Genomic DNA, 27,975 nt, shown 5'->3' on the forward strand with positions numbered 1-27,975 from the left:
TGGTTACATGTTTAAACTGTAAAATGGAGGGCAATTTTCAGAAAAGACAACTCTAGAGGGGTAACATCTGGAAAAGTATGGCAGTTGTCCTGCCAAGTGATAACCAACACCTGAACTACATTGGTCACAATAAAAACAACAACAAAATAAAAGAAAGGTGGGTAATGTCGAAGAAACAGAACTAGAATCCAGAACATTTGGAGGGCATATTAACAAGATGGGGGAACAGGAGGTCCTCACACTGAATCCCTCTACAAAAACAAATATCTGACAGCTATCCACAGACCAAAGTGCCTATGTGTAGCTTTGGAATTTAGGTAGAGGGCAGAAAATTCTAGTGGAGCCAAAGACCCAGGAGGACTGCTTTAAGAAGACAGGCTTATACATTGATAACAAGCCCATAGACCTTGACACCAGCTTCAGAATAGAAACAATCTTGTTCCTGTGTGGAGCAGGCTCCAGTCCCACTCCTCCCCAGTCCTGCCAAGAGCCCCTTTCAACAACAATCCAGGGATGAGCCATGCCCATTCATGCCCACAGTAACAGAGCCTGCCAACCTTAGGCCCAACTGAAGTTCCTGAAGCAGTACTGTGACCTGACTTCTAACTCCATTCTACTTCAGCCGAAGGCAGTCCTACCTGTCTAGAGACATGCCCAAGGGGGCTGGGAGAAGTCATATGCAGGAGTTCAGTCAGAGTGGTGGGAAAAGTTGTAAGAAAAAGTTTCAGGGAAAGATGCCAGCCTTCTTGGAAGGCCAGAAGGTTTTGCAAAGCTTTGGGGAAGGATGAGCTGAAGGCCGCTGTTCTTACCCTGGGGCTTAGGGTATAGGTACAATGGAATGCAGAGGAGTTTATCTAAATAGCTTGTTTACTCAAGTTGTCCTAAAACTGGCCTTTGATCACTCACACACAGGACTTCTCTACTGTGCAGGGGGCAGGGAGGAGCGGAGGGCAGTGACGTGGTGGGGGGGTGGTCAACAATGTTTTATTTCCCACAAATTGTGTTTGCTCCAAGCCTTTGTCATTAAATCTGTACTAAATAAATGCGAGCGGGGCAGGCTTATGGGGGCTGCACTGTTGGTTGCTGCATTCTCAGCAGCTGCACTCTCTCAGTGGCTGCTGTATTCTCCCGTCGGCAGTGTAGACCTGAGCAGTATGGTCCCCTACCTGCATTGTCAGGTAAAATACCTGTGTCAGTGTACTTCTTTCATCTGTTGCTAGGCCAGACTCTGTGGGACAGACTCGGCAGTCATACCTATAGGCATTCCAGGTCACAGATGTACCAATCTCAGATCCAACTTTAACCTCTGAAGCAGCACAAGGCTCCAGGCTTATCTTGGCCAGGAGGCTGTTGTGCTTACCCAGTAATCCAGCAGAAGTCAAAACCATAAGTGCCCCAGGATTTGGCCTATGAACCTCAGACCTGACTGCTGTCCCTGAAGCAGCATAGTGACTTACGCTCCATCCCTGTGCTACCATAATCTGGAAGCAGTTCTACCTGTTTGGGGACATGCCCTGGCAGACACATGCTCAGAAACCTGAAGGAAGCTACACTAATCTGTGCCCCTAGTAATAGGCCTGACAACTGCGGATATGAGTGAGGATCTTGGCACAACCATAGGACCCTACTCCATCTCACCCAAGTACAATTCCAGAAACAGTCCTATCAGGTTAAAGAAGGTCTGTACCCACTGAAAACAGTCTATAAAAAAATGAAAGAGGAGTCTTCTGTTTCACAAGCACAAACACCAATGCAAGGTTATACAAAACATGAAGAATGAGGCAAATATGACACTATCAAAAGAAACTAATAAACCTTCAGTAACCAATAATAAGGAGATGAACAATCATGAATGGCTTGACAAAGAATTCAAAATCTTTAAAAAGCTCAATAAGCTACAAGAGAAAGTGGACAAACAACTTAATAAAACCAGGAAAACAATATATGAGAAAAATTAGAAGTTTAACTTATAAATAAAAACAATCATAAAAAAAAACCAGAAACCCTGTAGCTGAAGAATATAATCCCTGAAATAAACAAATAGAGATCTTTAACAGCAGACTCAAGCAGAAGAAATAATCAGTGAGCTCAAAGACAAGTCATTTGAAATTACTCACAGGAAAAAAAGAAAAGAAAAAGATGGAAAAAATCCAATTTAATTAATGAAACAGCATCAAATTAAGCAACATATTCATTATGGGAGCACCAAAAGAAGCAGAGAATGAGAAACGGCAATAAGCTTTTTCAAAGAAATAATGACAGAAAACTCCCAATGTCTGGGAAGGGAATTGAACATCCAGCTCTTCAATGTACAAAGAACCTCAAGTAAGAGGAATTAAGAGGTTTTCACCCAGTCACATTACCATCAAATTGTCAGAAGTCAAAGACAATGAGAGAATTTTGAAAGCAGCAAGAGAAAAGTGAGTTGTTAAATACAAACATCCAAATGACTATGACTGGATTTCTCAGCAGAAACCTTTCAAGCCAAGAGAAAATGGGAAAATGTAATCAAAGTACTGAGAAAACAAATTTTAAAACCTCAAACAAACAACAACAACAAAAAACGCTACCAACCAAAAATATTATATCCAGCAAAGCTGTCATTCAAGAGTGGAGAGAAAGACTTTCCTTTATCTCTTTATTTGTCCTTTCCAGACAAATAAAAGCTGAGGAAGTTCATCACTACTAGACCTGCCTGACACCTGCCTGACAAGAAATGCTAAAGGGAGTTCTCCAAGTTGCAACAAAAGACACTAGTTAGCAAGATAAAAACAAATGACAGTATAAAACTAACTGGTAAAGATAAGTATATAATCAAACTCAGAATACTAATATTGTAATGGTGGTAACACAAATCACTTTCAACTATAGTATACAGTTAAAAACAAAAATATTAAAATTAACTATAGCTATAATTTGTTAATGGATGCAATATATAAAAGATATAAACTGTGACATCAATAAACTAAAATGCATGAGAAGAGATGTAAAAGTGTAGAACTTTTGTATTAATCCGAAGCGAAATGTTATCTTAAAAGAGACTGTTATACCTATAAGATATTTTATGTAAGCCTCATGGTAATCACAAAGATAAAATGTATAATAAGCACACAAAAGATACAAAGAAAGGCAGGCAAGCAAACCACTATAAAAACTCATCAGACCACAAAGGAAAACAAGTTAGGGAGAGAGGTACAAAGGAATTAAAAAGCAAGTCAGAAAACAAGAGATGAATCACAGTAATAAGTTCCTACCAGTCTGTAACAACTTTAAATGTAAAGAGATTAAATTATCTAATCAAAAGACATAGGGGCTACACAGATTTTAAAAATAAGATCAAACTCTATGCTGCCTGCAAGAAACTCATTTAGGAACTCATTTTCAGGGTGAAAGTGAAAAGATCTGGTAGTTTTAAAAATGGGAGTTCCTCTGCAGAAACTCTCTTGCCTGCCTGCTGCCATGTAAGTTGTGCCTTTGTTCTTCCTTTGCCTTCCGCCATGATTGTGAGGTCTCCCCAGCCCTGCGGAGCTGTGAGTCCATTAAACCTCTTTCTTTTATAAATTACTCAGTCTTGGGTATGTCTTTATTAGTAGCATGAGAATGGACTAATACACTCACCTTACCTTTCAGAGAGACAAAATCTCTGGCTTCAAGGAAAGCATTTCCCTGATGCAGGCCACATGTTTTACCTCTATCCCTTCTATACACTTCCAGGGATTAACCCCCAAAATCAAACCTCCCATCAGTAGCCTGATATAATTATGTGTGGTTATAATACCTTCAGTTTAACTTATCAATCACTAAACATCCTTTGTTGAATGTCTGTACCAAGCACAGTCTTCTTATAACTGATGTCATTTATGCACTTACTCATCCTTGTTGAATATGTAGAATAACTTATTGAGGAAAATCAATAAGTTCAAGTAAATGAACTTCCTCCCTTTTAAGAAAAATCTGAAAAGGATGTTTTGCTACTTAGAGTAAGTTGTACTTTAAGCTCTTTGAGGAAATAAAACATTTCTGACATTTTCAGTGCCTATCACAAGGTCTTGGTGCATACTACGGATTCAAAAAATATTTGTTCAAACAATAAATAAAGGCAGATTAACAGGTATCCCAAGCATTCTACCATTTTTATTCTGACTTGCCTAACCTCCTATAAAATTTGACATTCATCCATATTTTACACATATTTTAGTGCAAACTATGTGTCAGGCTTTTCATCCTGTTTATTAATACAATGATGATTTGATCCCACCCTCATTCTTATAACTTGTGGTATTTCGGGTTTTTCAGCCTTAACAAATTTGATGTTGAAATTTATTCCATGAAGTATTTCTCAATCACCTCAAACTAAAATAATCAGTCTCTTCCAGCCCTTTATTGTCTATCCCTAAACTGCTTCATACAGCTGTTATTTATATACATACCTTATTTCTCCCAATGCAAACTTATATAGCATGTTAAAAACCGTTTTACATATAAACAAACATGTATATACACTACACATATACATAAAATAATTTCAGCATAATTAGACATAACTTTTTCCTCTTAAAAGAACAACCTCCAATTTCTCAAAAAAATCAAAAATACAACTGTGATATCAACTAGCAATCACACTACTCTTTATCCAAAGGAAAGGAAATCAGTATTGTTAGATATCTGCACCCCCATGTTTAATGCAGCACTATTCACAACAGCTAACATGTAGAAATAACTTAATGTCCATCAACAGATGAATGGATAAAAAATGTGGTGTGTATATACAATGGAATACTATTCAGCCTTTGAAAAACATTGAAATCAGGGCCCGGCGCGGTGGCTCATGCCTGTAATCCCAGCACTTTGAGAGGCCGAGGCAGGTGGATCATGAGGTCAGGAGATCGAGACCATCCTGGCTAACACGATGAAACCCTGTCTCTACTAAAAATACACAAATTAGCCGGGCGAGGTGGCGGGCGCCTGTAGTCCCAGCTACTCGGGAGGCTGAGCCAGGAGAATGGCGTGAACCTGGGAGGCGGAGCTTGCAGTGAGCGGAGATCACGCCACCACACTCCAGCCTGGGCGACAGAGTGAGATTCCGTCTCAAAAAAAAAAAAAAAAAAAAAAAAACTGAAATCCTGCCATTTGCAGAAGCATGGATGAACCTCGAGGATATTAAGTGAAATAAGTCAGGCACAAAAAAAGAAATACTACATGCTCTCAGTCATAAGTGGGAGCTAAAAAAATGAACTCATATAAGTAGTAGAGAGTAGAACTTTGGTTATTAGAGGCTAAGAAAGGTAATGGCAAGGAGAAAACAGGGAAATGGTTAATGTATAGAAAATTACAACTAGATGGGAGAATGAGTTCTATAGTAGGGTAAATACAGCCAACAAGACAGAACAAATCTGTGATAATATTATGGAATGCATTATTATAATTTTTGCATGTATTTATAAAGTTAGGTAGATTTTAAATGTTCCCAACACAAAGAATAGATAAAAGACTGAGCTGATGGATATGCTAATTACCCTGATTTTATCTTTACACATTCTATATGGGTACCAAAATATCACTCTATCTCATAAATATGTACATTATGTATCAACTAAAAATGAAGAAACTGTATAAAACCTCAACAAAAACTTACAAAAAATGTTTTCTACTCTGAAATGTAATTTATATTTTCATTGAATTTATTTTGTCTTTATCAACAATAAAATATTCATGAATCCTAGTCAATAAACGTATGATTACAAAGCAAAAGTAGGGTATGAATATACATATGGTTTGTTTCACCAAGTCACCATGAGCCAAGTCATTAGTGCTTTGGAAGGAACTGGGTTGACTCAGATTCTATGAATCCCAGGAATCTATATTTTAAAACACTTTTCAGAGGAGCTATGTGTAGCCAGTTTTGGCTCCTCTTGGTCAAGTTCACATGTAACAGATTTGAATAGTGAGGACATTGAAACATTTTTACTCTATCCTGCCACAGCATGGAAAGACAGACCAAGTCCATGATAATGTTACAGAATGCACTATCTAGAAAAGCGTTCTAGAAGGAAAGGGCAGGAAACATGTATATATCCTCTTCCTGCCATGACCATTAATTTCTCATTAGGGTCTGAGAAATTCTAACAATACACATTGGAAACGAGGAAATTAAGGCCATTATCTTGTACTATTTCTACAAAATTTAGCATTCAAGCATACTATCACTTATATTTAAAGAGATACTATATAGCATGCCTCTAAATTCAGAAGGTAACTAGCAAGTTGATTCATAAAAATTATAGTTAAGTTCTGATTACATCTATATAATTGATAGAAACTATTGGCCAGGAGTGGTGGCTTACGCCTGTAATCCCAGCAATTTGGGAGTCTGAGGCAGGAAGATTGCCTGAGCTCAGGAGTTTGCAACCAGCCTGGGCAATACAGTGAAACCCCATCTCTACTACAATACAAAAAATTAGCTGGGCATGGTGGCGGGCACCTGTAATCCCAGCTACTCGGGAGGCTGAGGCAGGAGAATTGATTGAGCTTGGGAGGCGGAGGTTGCAGTGAGCTGAGATCGTGCCACTGCACTCCAGCCTGACCGACAGAGCAAGACTCATTAAAAAAAAAGAAAAGAAAAGAAACTATCATTTACCTCCTTATAGATTCAGCTTATTTTTTAACCTCATTGAGACACTGTGTGTACAATGAAACCGGTATTCCTCATTTTATATAGTCATAGTATTTTTGTAAAATCATTACTTAACCCTTTTATTCTTATAATTAAACAAAGATTTTAAATGAGCAAAATGCCTTTGTAATAATGTTAGATTTATCAAAAACTGTAACTGAATACTTAGTGGAACAGGGTTTATTCGTTTTATTTTTCCTCAATGTAGGAATAATCAGCAACTTTCTGATATCTAGTTTTTAAAACTTATTTTAACTATTAAAATATAAAGTTCCTTGTCTTATTAAGAAGGATAGATATCCTCAACATTAACCAAACAGCTGTGCATTGGAGAATGTTAAAGGGATTCTGGGGATAAATCATCATTTTGAGGATGCTAAATGATAGGACTGAATTTGAAAGAAACCCATGACACTTTGAAAATATGAAACATGGCTTTTTAATGATTGTTTTCATCTCACATCAAAAACATGATATAAAATAGGAAACTATGCTATTTTGCTATTTTTAGAATTTAAAAACACTACCACCATACAAGAAAAAAATGAGTAAGACTTAAGCCTGTAAGTCAGCAACATCTACTGAGCACCATCTGCTATAAGAAAATTTGAAAGGTGCCTTGTCTTAGTCCATTCTGTGCTGCTTAACAGAATACCAGAGACTGGGTAATTTACAAATAAAAAATTATTTCAGTCCTAGGGGCTGGAAAGTCCAATGTCGAGGTGCCAGCAACTGGCAAGGGTCTTTTTGCTGTGTCATCCTATGGCAGGAGGACAAGTAACAGAGTGGGATACCAAACGAGTCCTTTTTATAAGAAACCCACTCTCCAGATAATAAACCCACTCTGGCAAATGGCATTAACCCATTCACAAGGGTAGGGCCTTCATGGACTAATCTCAAACCATAGCATGCCTGTTTTGTTGTCACTAATCAAAAAATCAAATTCTTTGTCAGAATTTTGTTAACAAACCAGTAGGGTTCACTGGTAGACTGATAAAATGAGACAATGTAGATGAGGTGGGAACTGTGTACCTCAATGACTAAATGAGTCAAAGATAATAAATCATTATTCATTAGTGTGTCGCCTCTTCTAAGGCAGGTAATATTTCAGTTAATAACAAACATAAGACAAAGGAGCTTCAAACTAGAAACCATCACCTGAAATCATCAATTTAGCAATATCTATTGAATAGAAAAAGTACTTAATCAAAACTGGCCTCAGGCTCAAACTTGAGATAATCATATAAAGGAAATGTAGGTTGTGATGATTTGTTTTTTCAAGCAATAGTAAACAAAGGCACTCTGCTCACAGAGGAGCAGAAATACTATCTTGCCTTGTTCCTTGCTACAGTCAGAAGATAACACTAGAGTTATTATGCCCATCTCAATGGTTATATATATTCCTAATTCCAAAACATTCATTGTAGATGGGTAGAAAAACATTCTAAAATATATATTTTTTAAAAATTGATTATCTTCTTCCTAGACATTCTGAAGTGTATTTCTGCCATATGCTTTCTATTTACATATTTACATTCATGTACATTCTTTACAAATTGAAAAAATATTGTACATATTGTCTGATCTTCTAGTTTACCATATATTAGTTAGATTATTTTAAAGACTCCATTTTAAGAAAAGCATAAAATAAAACATTTTCAAAGTAATTTTCCTAGAAAAATACTAGTAAATATTGTGGGAAATTACAATATACTATGTCTTAGGTTAAAACTATGTGCAAATTATACACAATAAAGTTATCCCTGACTGAAAACATTGTGAGCAAATAAAAAAATTCACTCCAAAATTTCATGAAATATTCTTCAAACATTTGAGGTTCTCAAGAAATTCAAAATGGCAAATAATCTATGTTCCATTCCTCCATAAATAATTTTTAAATCATCACAAATAAAGAATGATTATATATAATCAATGTGAATGTGGTAATAGAAAAGAAGCTCTGCATTTTAAAAGTGTAAGAAAATATGATGGAAATGTGATACCATGTAATTCTAGTATTGTATGTATAAGTAGGTAGGTGTTTCATAATCAAGATACAACTGAGAATAAAATCAAAGTAACAAATACCTGAGATGTTAATTTGATGTACATTAAATGTGTACAAAGTATTATAAAATATACTTTATATAAATTTAAAAGTTATATAATATAAACTTGATTTTATTTTAATAGAAAAAAACAGTAATTTTCCATGTGAAGTATAATACACTCAAAAAAAATGATAACTACCTCCCAGTGAGGGTAGAAAAATGTTACACTGGGACTTCTATTGGACGAATACTTCTTTTGCCTTACTGTGAATTAAAAGTGGCATTCCCATTGTTTAAAAGATTTTCTGCTAATTATTATTTTCCATAAATATTGATAAAATCAATTAGTATTAGGACTGAAATGTTGTGAAACTGAAGTTAAAACAACAGAAAATACTTTACCACTGCTTTTCTTTTTACAGTTCCTCTAATAAAACAATTATACACTGATTCTGCCCTTAGTATTTCAACATGAAAGGCATGGTCTTGGTTTAAAGTTATGAATATGATTTTAAAATTATTTCCAAAGCCTTTAAGTGGTTCACAATGTAAAATAGGACTTTTTTTCTGCAGCACCAATACAACAAACTCAAAGATCTTGTAATATATAAAGTTCTCAAAATATCTTCAGAAATGTGAATTTGTTCTATTTTTCTCTTATATGAGTTTTTAGTTTCTAACGTGCACTTCTTAGGGGGCTCAATGTATTTTCCAGAAAGAAAGCCAATGTTGTATGTTGTTCAGCATAAATTTTACTCTGCATATATTATGATTAGTCTAATTGTGATATTCTTAATAAAAAATGAATATTTGGGATTTTCTATATTTGGAATTCCAACTTTTAGGGCAAAGGAGCATGTTGCTCACAGCTTGTCTTTCATTTATGCTTAGCTTTACATAAAACAATGTCAATTTTGCCTTATCAAATTGGGAAAAAATTAAAGATTATTACCCTATCAGAAAGACTCACTGCCAATTTCTTTTCAAAATTTATGTATAAATTACCTATGAGGTATTTAAACTATTATGACATCAACATAAATCAAAGGTCAACAAACCACAATCTGTGAGCCAAGCTTTCCCTGTGGCCTATTTTTATTCAGCTCATGAGCTAACAACAGTTTTCACATTTCTAAAAGGTTTTTTAAAAAGGGAAATAAGAATACGTGAGAGACTATCAGTAGCCTATGAACTCTAAATTATTTACAATATTACCTTGTAGAAAAAAGGCTTGCTTCCCTGGTATAAATAATTTATTAAATATTTTTAATTGAAAAGCTTGAGCTAACTTTCAGAAGATATTTACTGAACAAAGCAAAGCAAACTGCAGGTAAACATATAAACATAAACATTTACCAAGTCCTATTTCCTATAGTTTTCTCACATGAAGTGACCTAATTTTTTTTCAATATATCACGTGAAGCAGGCAGATATTACACAAAATGTTTCACATTAACTTAATATCTCAAATAATCTTGTGTCACTGGTATCACGAGGTCCATTTTACAAAGAAGGAATCTAAACTCCTGTGAGAGTAATTTTTCTTTAGAAAACTAAACTGTTCACTTTTTTTTAATCATAAGTAGCATTATCTTTCTACCTCTCCTCTTGAGATAAACTTTAGGAAAGGTAGAATCAAGTGTTGTATTTTAATTTTTTAATGAAAATAATTTGTTTTGTGTTTTATGTAGCAGACCATTAGACATTTAACTACTTAATCCAAAACTACAATTATAGATTTTCATTAGAAACAACTGTATCAGGAAAGCCTTTCATTGAATAAATTGTTTGTAGTGACTTGTGGCTCTCAGGTCATTTCGTATGGTCAAGTAAACTACTAATAGGCAGCAGTATTAAGTAAATAACTTGATGTTAGCAGGGGTTGTGGCCTGCCTCCCACTCCTTGTAATGTGGTAAATAAAAACTCAGTTTTTCTTTCAAGAAATTCAGACATAAACACATTTATTGAACACTGGGTAAGTTTTCATTTTTTGTTATTTCTTCATTTAAAAAAAAAAAAAAAAAACAGGATACATGTGCAGGGCATGCAGGTTTGTTACAAAGGTAGATGTGTGCCATGGTGGTTTGCTGCACCTGTTGCCCTGTCCTCTAAGTTCCCTACCTCACATCCAACCCCCCAACAGACCCTGGTGTGTGTGTTCCCCTCTCTGTGTCCATGTGCTCTCATTGTTCAACTCCCACTTACGAGGAACACCGGGTACATTTTAAGGACTTGATTTCCCTCATGAATTATATGTTAAATGTGAGGAAATGCTTATGGAGAAGAGTATATCATATATACTCAGAGTAATAAAACTAAACTTCTGTTACACAATTGTAAGATAAAAAATGTGTGCCCAAGTATTAGTTATAAAAGTAATCACTGTTAAACTAATGTCTATATTTGATCTTTTCTTGTTCTTGACTGTACAACAAAACATGAGTCTTTCTAATAGTTACCCTTGATTAATGCTTTTAAATACTATTAATTTTATTTTACAGGTGATTCAATCTTCAGAGTTTGACAAAAATATAATCAATATTCAAGATGAGTCTTTTTTTTTTTTTTTTTTTGACGGAGTCTCACTCTGCTGCCCAGGCTGGAGTGCAGTGGTGCAATCTCAGCTCACCACAACCTCCATCCCCCGGGTTCAAGCAATTCTCCACCTTTAGCCTCCTGAGTAGCTGGGACATGCGCCACAACACCCGGCTTTTTTTTTGTTTTTTTTTTGTTTTTTGTTTTTTGTGTTTTTTTTTGTATTTTTAGTAGAGACGGGGTTTCACCATGTTGGTCAGGCTGGTCTTGAACTCCTGACCTCAAATGATCCACCTGCCTTGGCCTCCCAAAGTGCTAGGATTACAGGAGTGAGCCGCCACCCCAGTCCTCAAGATTAGTCTTTATTACATTTGAATACATCAGTACTGCCACTTTGTGTAGTGTGTATTGTTCTATATTTCTTTTTCTATAGCTGTGGGCCAGCTGTCAGTGCCATAAATAGTCTACAAACATAAATTGTCTTGCTTTAGAGGTGCAAAAATTTCTGCATATCATATTCCCCCCATATTCAAGGGGAAATGACATCACTGAACAGGCTACACACTGGTTCAGACATTAACTCTGGCGGGTCTTATTTACAGTTAACTCATGGACAACATAAGTCTATGCAGGTCCACTTATCCAAGGATGTTTTTTCAATACAAGTTACACTGAGTGAACTTGCCTCTCTTGCCTCCCTTTCCATCCCTGCCACCTGACACAGAAAGATCAACTCTCCTCTTCTGCCTGCTCAGCATGAAGACGATGAGGATGAAGATCTTTATCATGCTCTGCTTCCACTTGAGAAATACTACATATATTTTCTCTTCCTTGTGATTTTCTTAATAACATTTTCTTTAACTTACATTATTGTAAAAATATAGTATATGACACACATAACATACAAAATATCCATTAATGGACTGTTTGTGTTACCAATAAGGCTTCCATTCAACATTATGCTATTAGTAGTCAAGTTTTGGGGGAGTCCAAAGTTTTATGTGGAGTTTTAACTGTGCAGTGTGTCGGCACATCAATTCCCACATTATTCAAGGGTCAACTGTACAAGCTGCTTACTAGGCATGAACAAAAGAAACACAATAATAGAGGGAAACTTTCAAATACAACAAACAAGGGTTCCTTAATCTCAGTTTGGGAAGCACTGCTATCCAGGATATGGCAGGGATATAAGGGGAAGTGAACAGGAGGGGGTAGCATAAACAAACATGATTAAGGCCAATATGGATACTGGATACATTTCATGAGGACTACATCATTTTTTTTATATTAAGCCAACACAAATGCAGCTAAACCCTGTATAGACTTACTGAGTTATTCAAAAGCAAAAAAAAAAAAAAAAAAAAAAAAAAAAAAAAAAAAAAAATGCTATTTAATTACACTATCTAGAATCTTAAGAAGTGTGTTTGGGTAACTGGTCAAGGTTCAGACCTAAAAATAGTTCTAGGGGCAACACTCATTTTATTTCACTTGCTTTAGCTAATAACTGTCACTGTTCTATCTTAGCCAAGACTTTCCCAAGTTTTGGCCACACTTGTACTTTGCAGTCAATTTTTGTGTCTGTACAGATATTGGCAGCTTTTTCAAAGGGCTATGCCAAGGGGTTAATGTCCTTTCTGATGGTGTTCATGAGTAAAGGGAAGAAAATCGATATAGGCTTCTAGTCTTAAGGGTCAGGTGGCAGAAATTTTGACCACACTCAGAATTTCCCTCTGGTGACATCTCTGTAACTTTGCTCCTATTCCTGCCTCTCCCACAGGGACCAGATGCTGGAATTTTATCAATGGCATCTTGGAAGATCAGAGAAAAACTAAAAGACAAGGCACAACCTATGAACGAATTTGTAAAATAATACGTCTACATCTAAGAAAATTCCATTCTATGTTATGCTGAATATTTTCACCTCCATCAAAATTCATGGCAAGAAATCCAGTCTTCATGTTAAAATGATCATAATAACGTTTCTTAAAAAATCTTTTGGGAGTACCATAACCCTAAGAATCTGCTGAAAGCTGTCAAGAGTACTTGTGGAAGAGTACTTGCATTAGTAGAGACTATTTTTCATAATATTTTAGGGGGCTCATAGATTAACTGAAATCAAGCCAACAACCCCAGGAAAATTTTGATTCAATAAAATAGCAAAATACAGCTACAAAGAGGTGACATCTTTTGCCTAACACAGCAAAGCATGTTACCAGCAATAACATACAAGTTTTTTTTTGGTGGTGGTTGTTGCTGTTTTACTCCCAATCTAATGGCCTGAAGAAAGTACTTAACTTAATTCCTTTGGTAACAAAGACTTCAAAGTAAATTGCAGGAAGTTTTACAGAAGGAGAAGAAATATTTATTGTGTTTTTGAGGCATTGGGAAATCTTTCAGAACACAAATGCTGCACTTTTTTTTTTTTTTGCCCTGAAGAGCTGAAAAATGAAATTCATAAGCTTATTGCTATTCTGATTTGGAGAAACAAAAGTGAGGAAGATAAGCAACTGGAGTTAAAGAAAGTACCTGGAAAGACATCTGAGAGCTGGGAAAAGGTTCTCATATGGAAACAATATGATTCTGCAACAAGTTCGTATTTATTAGGATAAATCCAAGTCATCCCAAACATTATTGCAATTATATTAATGAAATATTAAATTTCTAAACCAAAACACATGTTCCAGCTCCCTCTTCTAAAGCTGCTCCCTCTCTCCCAGTCCCCACTCTACTTGACATCACCACCACTTATGCAGACTGCAAGCTTGAAACCAGAGTAATTCCAGGTTCCTACCCTCCTTTGGCCTCACTCTCTAAGACCTGTCAATTCTATCACTATGTTTGAAATCCACCTTGTGCTTCCCTACTCATCATCCCAGCCAAGTCTCAAGCTCAAGTTGTCTCTCACCTTGCTTCCTTTTTGCTTGCATTTCTACTCCCATATTTGTCCAATTCATCCACCAAGCTGCTCTGAAAGGGATCTTTCTACAAAGCGAATCTGATCTCATTATTCTCAGGTTTGATCCCCCTACTTCACTGTCTACCCTATTACCTACAACTTCACTCCAAAAAGTTTATTGGATTTCTAAAACATTTCTAAAATGTTATGTGAAAACCACTTTATGGTTTTACATGGCTTAGAATAAAGCAGAATATTTTAGATCATTGTATTAGCAAATATTGTACCAAGTTATACAATGTAGTCTTTAAACTCATTTTATTGACTAACTGAAAGAGGATGCAAAAAATAAAATAAAGAAGGCTCGGTGTGGTGGCTTATGCCTGTAATCTCAGCACTTTGGGAGGCTGAGGCAGGAAAATCTCTTAAGTTGAGTAGTTCAAAACTAGCCTATGCAAGAAAGTGAGACCCAGTCTCTAAAAAAAAAAGTTACACAGGAACTGAAGCAGGAGGATCACTTAAGAATAGGAGGTCAAGGCTACAGTCAGCCATGTTCATGCCGCTGTACTCCAGCCTGGGTGACAGAACAAAACCCTGTCTCAAAAAATAAAATATAAAAGGGATGGATGCTATTTGTATTGTTTTGTGTTTATTATTTAAGAAAAACAGATGTAAGACATAATGCATATTAAAACGACCGAAATTTTATGCGATTATAAGGAAAAGCATACTATTGTTTCACTATTTTGAGCTACTACAATTGCATAAAAATTATTGTACCCTGAAATTTGAATTTCATATTTTGAGGTTAATAAATCAGCTAGTATTTTTTAAATAATGATATGCCTTATGTTTAAAAGCTACCAAAAAAGGGACTATTGTATAATTCCATTTGCAAGGACTTTTCCATAGCGACATACATCCCAGAAATACTTTCACCTACTCCGGGGGTTTTAAACAGCCAAATAGGTCCTGCTGACTTGCCAGCAAAGCACCAAGGTCTACCTTAACATTTTGCCCTATCTCTGTCCCTCACTCGACTTAAATCAACTAATTTGCAGTTCCCCATGCCCTTGAACATACCATACTTGCTTCCTGTTGTGTCTTTCTGATTTCCCTTTTTGTAAATGTAGATATTTCTTTCCTTTTTTTGGTTTTGTTTTTGTTTTGTTTTTGAGACCAAGTCCCGCCCTGTCGCCTTGCTGGAGTAGAGTAGCGCGATCTTGGCTCGCTGAATCCTCCACCTCGGGTTCAAGCAATTCCCCTGCCTCAGTCTCCTGAGTAGCTGGGATTACAGGCGCGTGCCACCACGCCTGGCTTCTTTTTTTTTTTTTTTAATATTTTAGTAGAGATGGGGTTTGACCATGTTGGCCAGGCTCATCTCTATCTCCTGACCTCGTGATCTGCCCACTTCGGGCTCCCAAAGTGCTGGGATTACAGGGGGGAGCCACTGCGCCTGGCCAAATGTAGATAATTCTATTCATTCTTTACATCCCAGAGTAGGAATCGCCTATTTTATGAGGCCTTCTCTAAAATATTTTTCCTTTGTACCACCCTTTAATTTCACATATTATACATTATTGTCATTACATACATTTCCCCTTCTGAATTCTGTTTCTAGGGAGTAGGAACCCCAAATCCAAACACAGTATGGAGCAGCAAATACTTATGAATAAATTTCTAATGAAATTTCTAAATGGAATAAAGTTACTTTAGGAAAATAACTCAAGATATTAGGAAATATTAATAGAACAGGGACAGGTGGAAATTTTCTACCCACTGGTCTTTTACACAATTTTATACTAGCATTCTCTCCTTTAAGAGATGTTTTTTATATCTAAAAGATGTTACATGAACTTCATGTATTGTAATTGAATCTACAATCGCACAGAGTAAACTAGTAAAATATTAATGTGACAACCCAAAATTTTACTTTTCAAAAATATCTTAATGGGTATAAAAATACTCTTAAAACAGTATAGCTTTCCTTATATATCCATTAGTATCCATGCTGACATTTGTTAGCTATCAGCTAAAGACTTTTCTTCACCCTTCTCTATAAGAGTAAAGCGTGGTTGAGACATGACTGCTGGCTAGGAATTGGGTTTCCCAGTCCCCTTTGGCACAAGTGTGGTCATGTAATTAATCCCTCATTGCTCATAGAATCCAAGCAAGAATTATGTGACTAACTTCTTTTTTTTAATTTTGTGTTTTGTTTTTGTTTTTTAGCAATACTTATTTTGCAATCTATAAACTGAACTGATTTCCATAAAATACGTAACAATTTCTATTTAACTTGCCTAAGAAGATATCCATGGCCACGGCTTCTGTTCTTTTCACCACCACTTAGAGTGGTTACAACCAATGACTTTGAAAGTTATGCATTAAAAATTGGGAGAGTGGCCGGGTGCAGTGGCTCACAGCTGTAATCCCAGCACTTTGGGAGGCCAAGGTGGGCTGATCACCAAAGGTCAGGAGTTTGGGACCAGCCTGGCCAAGATGGTGAAATCTTGTCTCTACTAAAAATACACAAATTAGCCAGGTGTGGTGGCAGGCGCCTGTAATTCCAGCTACTTGGGAGGCCGAGGTATGAGAACTGCTTGAACCCAGGAGGTGGAGGTTGTAGTGAGCTGAGATCATGCCACTGCACTCCAGCCTGGGCAAGAGAGCAAGATTGTCTCCAAAAAAAAAAAAAAAATTGAGAGAGCCACTGCTGCATGAAGAAGAACTCCTAATTGCCCTGGACAGTCTACCTTGACTGTCACCAAAGACAGAAATAAACATCTATCTTGTCTGAACCACTGCATGTTGTAATCTCCTTGTTAGAGATTAGCTCTTTCCCCTAACTAGTACAGTATGATTAGCTCTTTCCCTAACTAGTACAGTATGAGGCATGAGAAAAGTACAAAGCTTTGTGTATTCCTAGAAATACTATATTTTTATCCTATTTCAATAGATCCTCAAGGCAGACCTTTTAAAACTAGCAAATATTAATTTTTATAATGACAAATATCTTCTGAACTAAAAAAAAAAAAAAAAAAAAAAACCTTTGGATACCAAACTTAATTAAACTGATCGTAAAAAGTTAGCTTTCTGTTTTATGTTTATAAGTGATTTGCTGGCAAAGAAAAACCAACTTTTATGCAGAATAGACATGATAAAATTTCTTGTTATGAGGCCCTATAGAAAAGAATGCATAAATGCAAAGATACTAAAAAATAACCATCCAGTAAAACTCCACCATGTTGGTGTTTTCTATAAATCACTGGGTTACATTAAGTTGTTTTGAAGTTAGAGTAACTTCTGAATCATTAAACATAACTAAAAAGAGTACCAGTTTCTTTTGTTATATGTGGGATATTTAATTACTGAAGAGATCCTAGCTCCTTGGAATATACATAACAGTATAAATACAAGGTAGAATTATATTTGATATCTAGTTTCTGTTAGTTTTCAAGTTGACTTCATTTAGTATAAAAAGTTCTGGTTTGTCTGTATCACATATTTCATAATTCATAATGGAAATAAACATGGTAAAGTTTATCTTCTCTGTTTATCATCAAACAGAGGAAAAACACATAAAAATAGGTCTATTAAGAAAAACTGATTTTTTTGTAGGAAGGTATTTAAAGGAGTTTTTGGTACTACAGATATACAGATGAAGAGGTAAGTACTTTCTGAATATTTTTCCTAACATTTGAAGATCATTTTTATTCAAGGAAAAAAAGAGTTGACAGCTCTACAGTATCACTTTTGGCATTATTTTCAAGACTCTAATCAAGACTTGTTTAGTAAAACAGACTTTTGCCTCCTTGGGACACTCATCAATGCCACCAGACCAAAGCTTCATCATCGTTGGTCCTGGGTACTTACAGGGTTCCATCGGAATGCTAAACCATGGGATCCTATTTTTTAAATAAGTAATTCCTATTGAATGGGTCCAAGATTGATTGCCTCGGCTGGGCGCAGTGGCTCACACCTGTAATCTCAGCACTTTGGGAGGCCGAGGTAGGCGGTTCACCTGAGGTCGGGAGTTCGAGACCAGCCTGACCAACATGGAGAAACCCCATCCTTACTAAAAACACAAAATTAGCTGGGCACACACCAGTAATCCTAGCTACTCAGGAGGCTGAGGCAGGAGAATTGCTTAAACCAGGAGATAGAGGTTGTGGTGAGCCGAGATCCCACCATTGCACTTCAGCCTGGGCAATAAGAGAGAAACTCCGTCTCAAAAAAAAAAAAAAAAAAGATTGATTGCCTCCATAGCTATCAAATTTTACTCCAAAGTACTTATAATACTTCTTACTTGGAGACTGGGTTTATATAGTTCTCCTTAAAATGTACATCTTTATTTCAAGACAGTGTTAGCCACCAAAGTTTTGTACCAAAGTTACAAAGTAGCTGCATAAGAACTTAAGTCTTTTCTCCTTGCATTCTGTTATAACCCAGCAGTCTGCCTCTTTCAGGCTCACCAGGGACTATATCCTAACCTGCTAGCTATCCTTACACAAGCCCCTCTCTATCCCCACATTGCCACCTTCTTAGTGTCTCTTTACCATTAGCATGTTTTCCCATCTTAAAACAACACAGATCCACACTTGTCAGCTGCATGCCTTCCTCCCCTCCTCCACAAATACCATCATTGTTCTACAGTTTTCCAGCTCTTAGCCTATTACTTCCTGCTATTTGGTTTCTCCCTAACAACTACACTGTAACAGTTCTGGTCACAGGTTACCACTTTTCTACTTAGCTACAACTTTCCTACTTAAGCAAATGCTTTATCTTTCACTAACCTTACCTGGCACCTTTTGGAAATTAGAGAATCCTCTTTGCACCAGCCAACTTTAAGAACACCACTCACCTTATAAGATATGAACATTAGACAGAGAAGTCTATCTATATAGATTATAACCTAATGGTGGCATGTGGCATTATGAAATGCTGCAAACTGGTTTTTTTTTTTTTTTTTTTTTTTTTTTTTTTGGTATTTGGTAATGTTAACCAATTGTTTTTTCTTGATCTCTTCTTTTCCTTTGTTTCTACAATATCATATTTGCCTGATTTTCTTCCTATGTGTATGGCTACTTAGCATGTCCTCATTCCTCTACTTTTCCCTTAAATGCTGGATTCGTTAGGACTCTGTCCTCGGTTATTTTCTCCACTCTTCACAAGTTGGCCTAGGATACCCTCTCAAATCTTATGGCTTCACCTTCGTATACTCTGATAAGATCTATGTTCACATCCTAATAATAATGATCATAGATAGTATTTCTGTAGCCCTTATATTTTGCTAGACACTTTACAAGTTTAACATTTAATACAACAAACCCTATGGAAAGTGCTGTTTTTATTCCAATTTCAAAGATGTGGAAAGTAAAGCCTGAAAAGTTTTAGGAAACTTGCCCACAGTCACAGTGCTAATTGGTCACAGAACGAAGATCTAAACCAGATAATTGGCCTCCAAGTTTCTTCCTGCATGCTTACAATATTACTACACAATTGCCTAGCTCCAAGTGCACACCATTAAGTCTTATCCACACTCTTCTCCGTAGGTAATCACTCAACTGAAGAGTCATTCCAGTGATAGGACATTCTCTTTAATTTTGGGGCTGAAAGTGCTGTAGAAAACACTATTTTACTTTAGATCTTTTTCTTCAAAATGATACAAAATACATTTGTCTACACTCTGCTTTTGCAGAGTCTACTAAACCTAGCTGGTGTTTTAGTGATTGAGAAACATATAATGCCTTTTGAGGTTATTAATAAAAAACTACTTTTTTAATAACATTGCTAAATTTTATTTATAGAAAATACAACAGAACACATTAAAAAACCAAGCATACAACAGATGATGAAAGTCCTTTTATTTAAAAAGCTGACAATTATCACTAACATCACAAAATCTAAAAAATTACTTTACACACTCCTGTAATACTTTTTATTTTTATTACAAGTTCTGGGATACATGTGCAGAATGTGCAAGTTCGTTACATAGGTATATATGTGCCACGGTGGTTTGCTGCACCCATCAACCCATCAGTTACATTAGGTATTTCTCCTAAAGCTATCCCTCCCCTTCACCCCAACCCCCCAACAGGCCCTGGTGGTGTGTGATGTTCCCCTCCCTGTTCCCATATGTTATTGTTCAACTCCCACTTATGAGAACATGTGGTATTTGGTTTTCTGTGCCTGTATTAGTTTGCTGAGAATGATGGTTTCCAGCTTCATTTATGTCCCTGCAAAGGACATGAACTCATTCTTTCTTATGGCTGCACAGTATTCCATGGTGTATATGCACCACATTTTCTTTATCCAGTCTATCATTGATGGGCATTTGGGTTGGTTCCAAGTCTTTGCTATTGTGAAAGGTGCTGCAACAAATATATGTGTGCATGTGTCTTCATAGCAGAATAATTTATAATCCTTTGGATATATACACAGTAATGGGATTGCTGGGTCAAATGCTATTTCTAGTTTTAGATCCTTGAGGAATCGCCACACTGTTTTCCACAATGGTTGAACTAACTTACACTCCCACAAACAGTGTAAAAGCATTCCTGTTTCTCCACATCTTCTCCAGCATCTGTTGTTTCCTGACGTTTTAATGCTCGCCATTCTCATTGTGGTTTTGATTTGCATTTCTCTAATGACCAGTGATGATGAGCTTTTTTTTCTTATGTTTATTGGCCACATAAATGTCTTATTTTGAAAAGTATCTGTTCATATCCTTTGCCCACTTTTTGATGTTTTTTTTTCTCTTGTAAATTTAAGTTCTTTGTAGATTCTGGATATTAGCACTTTGTCAGATGGATAGATTGCAAAAATTTTCTCCCATTCTGTAGGTTGCCTGTTCACTCTGATGATAGTTTCTTTTGCTGTGCAGAAGCTCTTTCGTTTAATTAGATCCCATTTGTCAATATTGGCTTTTCTTGCCATTGCTTTTGGTGTTTTAGTCATGAAGTCTTTGCCCATGCCTATGTCCTGAATAGTATTGCCTAGGCTTTCTTCTAGGGTTTTTCTGGCTTTAGGTATTAATGTTTAAATCTTTAATCCATCTTCAGTTAATTTTTGAATAAGGTATAAGGAAGGGGTCCAATTTCAGTTTTCTGCATATGGCTAGCCAGTTTTCCCAATACCATTTATTAAATAGGGAATCCTTTCCCCATTGCTTGTTTTTATTAGGTTTGTCAAAGATCAGATGGTTGTAGAGGGGTGGTGTTATCTCTGAGGCCTCTATTCTGTTCCATTGGTCTATATGTTTTGGTAGCAGTACCATGCTGCTTTTGTTACTGTAGCCTTATAGTATAGATTGAAGTCAGGTATCATGATGCCTCCAGCTTTGTTCTTTTTGCTTAGGATTTTCTTGGCTACATGGGCTTTTTGGTTCAATATGAAATTTTAATCAGTTTTATCAATTCTGTGAAGAAAGTCAACGGTAGCTTAATGGGAATAGAATTGAATCTATAAATTACTTTGGGCAATATGGCCATTTTCACGATATTGATTCTTCCTATCCATGAGCACAAAATGTTTTTCCAGTTGTTTGTAACCTCTGTTATTTCTTTAAGCAGTGGTTTGTAGTTCTCCTTGAAGAGGTCCTTCACATCCCTTGTGAGTTGTATTCCTAGGTATTTTATTCTCTTTGTAGCAATTTTGAATGGGAGTTTGCTCATGATTTGGCTCTCTGTTCGTCTATTGTTGATGTACAGGAAAGCTTGTGATTTTTGCATATTGATTTTGTATCCTGAGACTTTGCTGAAGTTGCTTATCAGCTTGAGATTTTGGGCTGAGACAATGGGGTTTTCTCCATTTTCTCATATACAATATACATATACAATCATGTCATCCACAAACAGAGACAATTTGACTTCCTCTCTTCCTATTTGAATACCCTTTATTTCTTTCTCTTGCCTGTTTGCCCTGGCTAGAACTACCAATACTATGTTGAATAGGAGTGGTGAGAGAGGGCATCCTTGTCTTCTGCCGGTTTTCAAAAGGAATGCTTCCAGTTTTTGCCCAGTGTGATATTGGTTATGTGTCTGTCATAAATAGCTCTTATTGTTTTGAGGTATGTTCCACCAATATCTAGTTTATTGAGTGTTTCTAGCATGAAGGGGTGTTGAATTTTGTCGATGGCCTTTTCTGCATCTATTGAGAAAATCATGTGGTTTTTGTCATTGGTTCTATTTATGTGATGGATTACATTTATTGATTTGTGTATATTGAACCAGCCTTGCATCCCAGGAATGAAGCCGACTTGATATGGTGGATAAATTTTTTAACGTGCTGCTGGATTCTATTTGCCAGTATTTTATTGAGCATTTTTGCATCAATGTTCATCAGGGATATTGGCCTGAAATTTTGTTTTTTTGTTGTGTCGCTGCCAGCTTTTGGTATCACGATGATGCTGGACTCACAAAATCAGTAGGAAGGAGTCCCTCTTTTTCTGTTGTTTGGAATATTTTCAGACAGAATGGTACCAGCTCCTATTTGTACCTCTGGTAGAAATTAGTTGTGAATCCGTCTGGTCCTGGACTTTTTTTGGTTGGTAGGCTATTAATTCCTGCCTCAATTTCAGAAATTTTTATTGGTCTATTCATGGATTCAGCTTCTTTCTGGTTTAGTCTTGGGAGGGTGTATGTGTCCAGGAATGTATCCATTTCTCCTAAACTTTCTAGTTTATTTGCATAGAGATGTTTATAGTATTCTCTTATGTTAGTTTGTATTTCTGTAGGATGAGTGGTAATCTCCCCTTTATCATTTTTTGTTGTGTCAATTTGATTCTTCTTTCTTTTCTTCTTTATTGGTCTGGCTACTGGTCTATTTTCTTAATATTTTCAAAAAACCAGCTCCTGGATTCACCGATTTTTTGAAGGGTTTTTTGTGTCTCTCCTTCAGTTCTGCTCTGATCTTAGTCATTTCTTTTCTTCTGCTAGCTTTTGCATTTGTTTGCTCTTGCTTCTCTAGTTTTTTAAATTGTGATGTTAGGGTGTCAATTTTAGATCTTTCCTACTTTCTCCTGCGGGCATTCAGTGCTATAAATTTCCCTCTAAACACTGCTTTAGCTGTGTCCTAGAGATTCCGTTATGTTATATCTTTGCTCTCATTGGTTTCAAAGAACTTACTGATTTCTGCCTTAATTTTGTTGTCTACCCAGGAGTCATTCAGGAGCAGGTTGTTCAGTTTCCATGTAGTTGTGTGGTTTTGAGTGAGTTTCTTAATCCTGAGTTCTAATTTGATTGCATTGTGGTCTGAGAGATTGTTTGCTACGATTTCCATTCTTTTGCATTTGCTGAGGAGTGTTTTACTTCCAATTATGTGGTCAATTGTAAAATACATGCAATGTGGTGCTGAGAAGAATGTTTATTCTGTTGATTTGGGGTGGAGAGTTCTGTAAATGTCTATCAGGTCTGCTTTGTCCAGAGCTGAGTTCAATTCCTGAATATCCTTGTTAATTCTCTGTCTCATTGATCTAATATTGATAGTGGGGTGTTAAAGTCTCCCACTATTATTGTGTGGGAGTCTAAATCTCTTTGTAGCTCTCTAAAAACTTGCTTTATGAATCTGGGTGCTCCTATATTGGGTGCATATATATTTAGGATAGTTAGGTCTTCTTGTTGCATTGATCCCTTTACCATTAGGTAATGCCCTTCTTCTTTGTCTTTTTTCATTTTCTCTTTTTTTTTTTTTTTTTTTTTTGAGATGGAGTCTCACTCTGTTGCCCAGGCTGGAGTGCAGCAGCGCGATTTTGGCTCACTGCAAGCTCCACCTCCCGGGGTTCATGCCATTCTCCTGCCTCAGCCTCCCAAGTAGCTGGGACTACAGGTGCCCGCCACCATGCCTGGCTAATTTTTTGTATTTTTTAGTAGAGACAGGGTTTCATGTGTTAGCCAGGATGGTCTCGATCTCCTGATCTCGTGATCCACCCGCCTCAGCCTACCAAAGTACTGGGATCACAGGCGTGAGTCACTGCGCCCAACCCCTTCTTTGTCTTTTTTTGATCTTTGTTGGTTTAAAGTCTATTTTATCAGAGACTAGGATTGCAACCCCTGCTTTTTTCTTTCCATTTGCTTGGTAAATATTCTCCATCCCTTTATTTTGAGCCTATGTATGTCTTTGCACATGAGATGGGTCTTCTGAATACAGCACACTGGTGGGTCTTGACTCTATCCAATTTGCCAGTCTGTGTCTTTTAATTCAGGCATTTTTCCCATTTACATTTAAGGTTAATATTGTTATGTACAAATTTGATCCTGTCGTCATGATGCTAGCTGATTGTTTTGCCCATTAGTTGATGCAGTTTCTTTATAGTGTCAATGGTCTTTACATTTTGGTTTGTTTGTGCAGTGGCTGGTACCAGTTTTTCCTTTCCATATTTAATGCTTACTTCAGGAGCTCTTGTAAGGCAGGCCTGGTAGTGACAACATCCCTCAGCATTTGCTTGTCTGTAAAGGATTTTATTTCTCCTTCACTTATGAAGCTTAGTTTGGCTGCTTATGAAATTCTGGGTTGAAAAATCTTTTCTTTAGTAATTTTTTTTTTTTGAGACGGAGTCTCGCTCTGTCGCCCAGGCTGGAGTGCAGTGGCGTGATCTCGGCTCACCGCAAGCTCCACCTCCCAGGTTCATGCCATTCTCCTGCCTCAGCCTCCTGGGTAGCTGGTACTACAGGCGCCTGCCACCATGCCTGGCTAATTTTTTGTATTTTTTTAGTAGAGACGGGGTTTCACCATGGTCTTGATCTCCTGACCTCGCAATCCGCCCACCTCGGCCTCCCAAAGTGCTGGGATTACAGGCGTGAGCCACCGCGACCAGCGTTCTTTAATAATGTTGAATATTGACCCCCACACTCTTCCAGCTTGTAGAGTTTCTGCTGAGAGATATGCTGTTAGTCTGATGGGCTTCCCTTTGTGGGTAACCTGACCTTTCTCTCTGGCTTAACATTTTTTCCTTCATTTCAACCTTGGTGAATCTGAAAATTATGTGTCTTGGGGTTGCTCTTCTAGTAACTTCGAGTATCTTTATGGTGTTCTCTGTATTTCCTGAATTTGAATGTTGGCCTGTCTTGTTAGGCTGGGGAAGTTCTCCTGGATAATATCGTGAAGTGTGTTTTCCAGCTTGGTTCCATTCTCCCTGTCACTTTCAGGTACACCAATCAAATGTAGGTTTGATGCTTTCACATAGCTCCGTATTTCTTGGAGGCTTTGTTCCTTCCTTTTCATTCTTTTCTCTCTAATCTTGTCTTCATGCTTTATTTCATTAAGTTGACATTGAATCTCTGATATCCTTTCTTCCACTTGATCCATTTGTCTAATGATACTTGTGTATGCTTCATGAAGTTCTTGTGCTGTCTTTTTCAGCCCCATCAGGTCACTTATGTTCTTCTCTAAACTGGTTATTCTAGCTAGCAATTCCTCTAACCTTTTTTCAAGGCTCTAAGCTTCCTTGAATTGAGTTAGAACATGCTCCTTTAGCTCAGAGGAGTTTGTTATTACCCATGTTCTGAAGCCTACTTCTGTCAATTCGTCAAACTCATTCTCCATCCAGTTTTGTTCCCTTGCTGACGAGGAGCTGTGATCCTTTGGAGAAGAAGAGGCAATCTGGTTTCTGGACTTTTCAGCCTTTCTGCACTGGTTTTTCCTCATCTTCATGGATATATGTACCCTTGGTCTTTGATGTTGGTGACCTTTGGATGGGGTTTTTGTGCGGTCATCCTTTTTGTTGATTTGATGCTGTTGTTTTCTGTTTGTTAGTTTTCCTTCTAACAGTCAGGCCTCTCTTCTGCAGGTCTGCTGGAGCTTGCTGGGGGTCCACTACAGATACTATTTGCCTAGTTATCACCAGCAGAGGCTGCAGAACAGCAAAGATTGCTGCCTGCTCCTTCCTCTGGAAGCTTCTTCCCAGAGGGGCAGCTGCCAGATTCCAGCCAGAGCTCTCCTGTATGAGGTATATGTCAACCCCTGCTGGGAGGTGTCTCGCTGTCAGGGGCATGGGTGTCAGGGACCCACTTGAGGAGGCAGTCTGTCTCTTAGCAGAACTCAAGCACTGTGCTAGGAGATCCACTGCTATCTTCAGAGCCAGCAGGTAGGAACGTTTAAGTCTGCTGAAGGTGCGCCTACAGCCACCGCTTCCCCCTAAAAGTCACTTCTCTTTAATTTTATAAGTCTATTTTCTTACACATTCTCTTCCATACCTAAATTTAATATTTATAATTTTTCTCTATGCATCTCTCCCAACCTCCTCCAAGAAAAAACAACCATTTTGGACATTTTAAATTAATATCACCTGTAAATATTTATGATTATATATGATAAAGGAGAAATACTAAGAGATGAAATGATCTGTTTAGATTATAAAACAAGCAAACTAGCAACAATACTAGAAGCTTAATATATTTACATTTGTCTCACAAACTAAACCCAGATACTTAAATTTTGGCATCTGGGAGAAAGCAGCCACATTTATAAAATATGTTCAGTTATCATCAGTTCCAGGAACTAGGTCAATACCATACACATGTTCTTGTCAATGGAAAATAATATAAGACCACATAAGCTTCAGCAGCAATGTCTGTATGGAAACACCACACATGACGAGAAGTCAACAATTAACTAACTCTTATATATTCATTGTCAGATGGAATCCACATGCAAATGCAAATTCAAAAACAGCCTTTTCCTTATAAAATACTTAGAACAAGGTTCTAAAAACATCATAATTCCTTTCTTCCACATTGCTTTCTCTTTCCTCCCCCACCCACTCCCAGTTAGACTGTTATAAAAATTATCTGCACCTAAACATAAAAAGATGGCATAGCTCATGTTGGTAGAACTGGTCAGATGGACTTCTACAGAGGTCATGGCTCAGTGAACTATAACACTTCATAACCCTTTTCAACCTGTAAAATCTTCAGGTTGAAAAGACCATGGAGTTCTAGCTACTTTTTCTTTGTTTTTCCTTCACTTGAACAGCTCCAAAAGCCTGTATTAAATTTTTCTTATTTGAAAGAAAGGACAGAATTCCTCTGATCACATTCTGTCTAAACATGAACATTTTATAGCTACCCCTTTATTCCTTACCTCTTAAGTAACACCATTATTGGTACACAAAGTCAAACCTGTGGGTCTTTTTTTTTCATCAGACTTTGTTAATTACACCAGTTTAACCTGTTTTCATTTGTACAGTCAGACTAAAGGTGATATGGCTGATAAATATTTATTTCAATGGTTCTTTTTTACAGCATTAGGAGTAGATAGTTGCATGAAGATTCCTAACACTATCGCTGCAGCCTAAACATTTTTTTTTTTTTTTTTTTTTTTTTTTTTTTGAGATAGAGTCTTGCTCTGTCACCCAGGCTGGAGTGCACTGGCACAATCTCAACTCACTGCAACCTCTGCCTCCCAGGTTCTAGCGATTCTCCTGACTCAGCCTCCAAGGTAGCTGGGATTACAGGCTCATACCACCAGGCCCAGCTAATATTTGTACTTTTAGTAGAGACAAGGTTTCACCTTGTTGGCCAGGCTAGTCTCGAACTCCTGACCTCAGTTGATCCACCCACCTCAGTCTCTCAAAGAGCTAGGATTACAAGTGTGAGTCACCACACCTGGCCAGCCTAAACTATTTTTAACAGGCTATAAGGGAAGTACATTCTATAATTCTCATTTGTTATCAATTGGTTAAAAATACATTGTCCTACTCGAGAGTCTCCAGAGCCTCCTTACTAGCTACTGTGCCAAGTGTAAATTCTCCTGATGACTTTTCAGGACTCTTACATCATGATCTTGCCAGGTTTCCACTGCTCTCAATATGAGCCCAGCACTA

The 27,975-nt window shown here is 37.0% G+C and overlaps 1 protein-coding gene across 3 annotated transcripts in view; it reads right to left on the reverse strand.

Moving 5' to 3' along the window:
- The window catches only part of CRPPA (CDP-L-ribitol pyrophosphorylase A), a 328,621-nt gene that overhangs the window by 53,630 nt on the left and 247,016 nt on the right, over nucleotides 1-27,975 (reverse strand). The window lies entirely within an intron of this gene.

This window comes from Macaca thibetana, chromosome 3, assembly GCF_024542745.1.
Source record: "Macaca thibetana thibetana isolate TM-01 chromosome 3, ASM2454274v1, whole genome shotgun sequence".
Taxonomy (NCBI): domain Eukaryota; kingdom Metazoa; phylum Chordata; class Mammalia; order Primates; family Cercopithecidae; genus Macaca; species Macaca thibetana.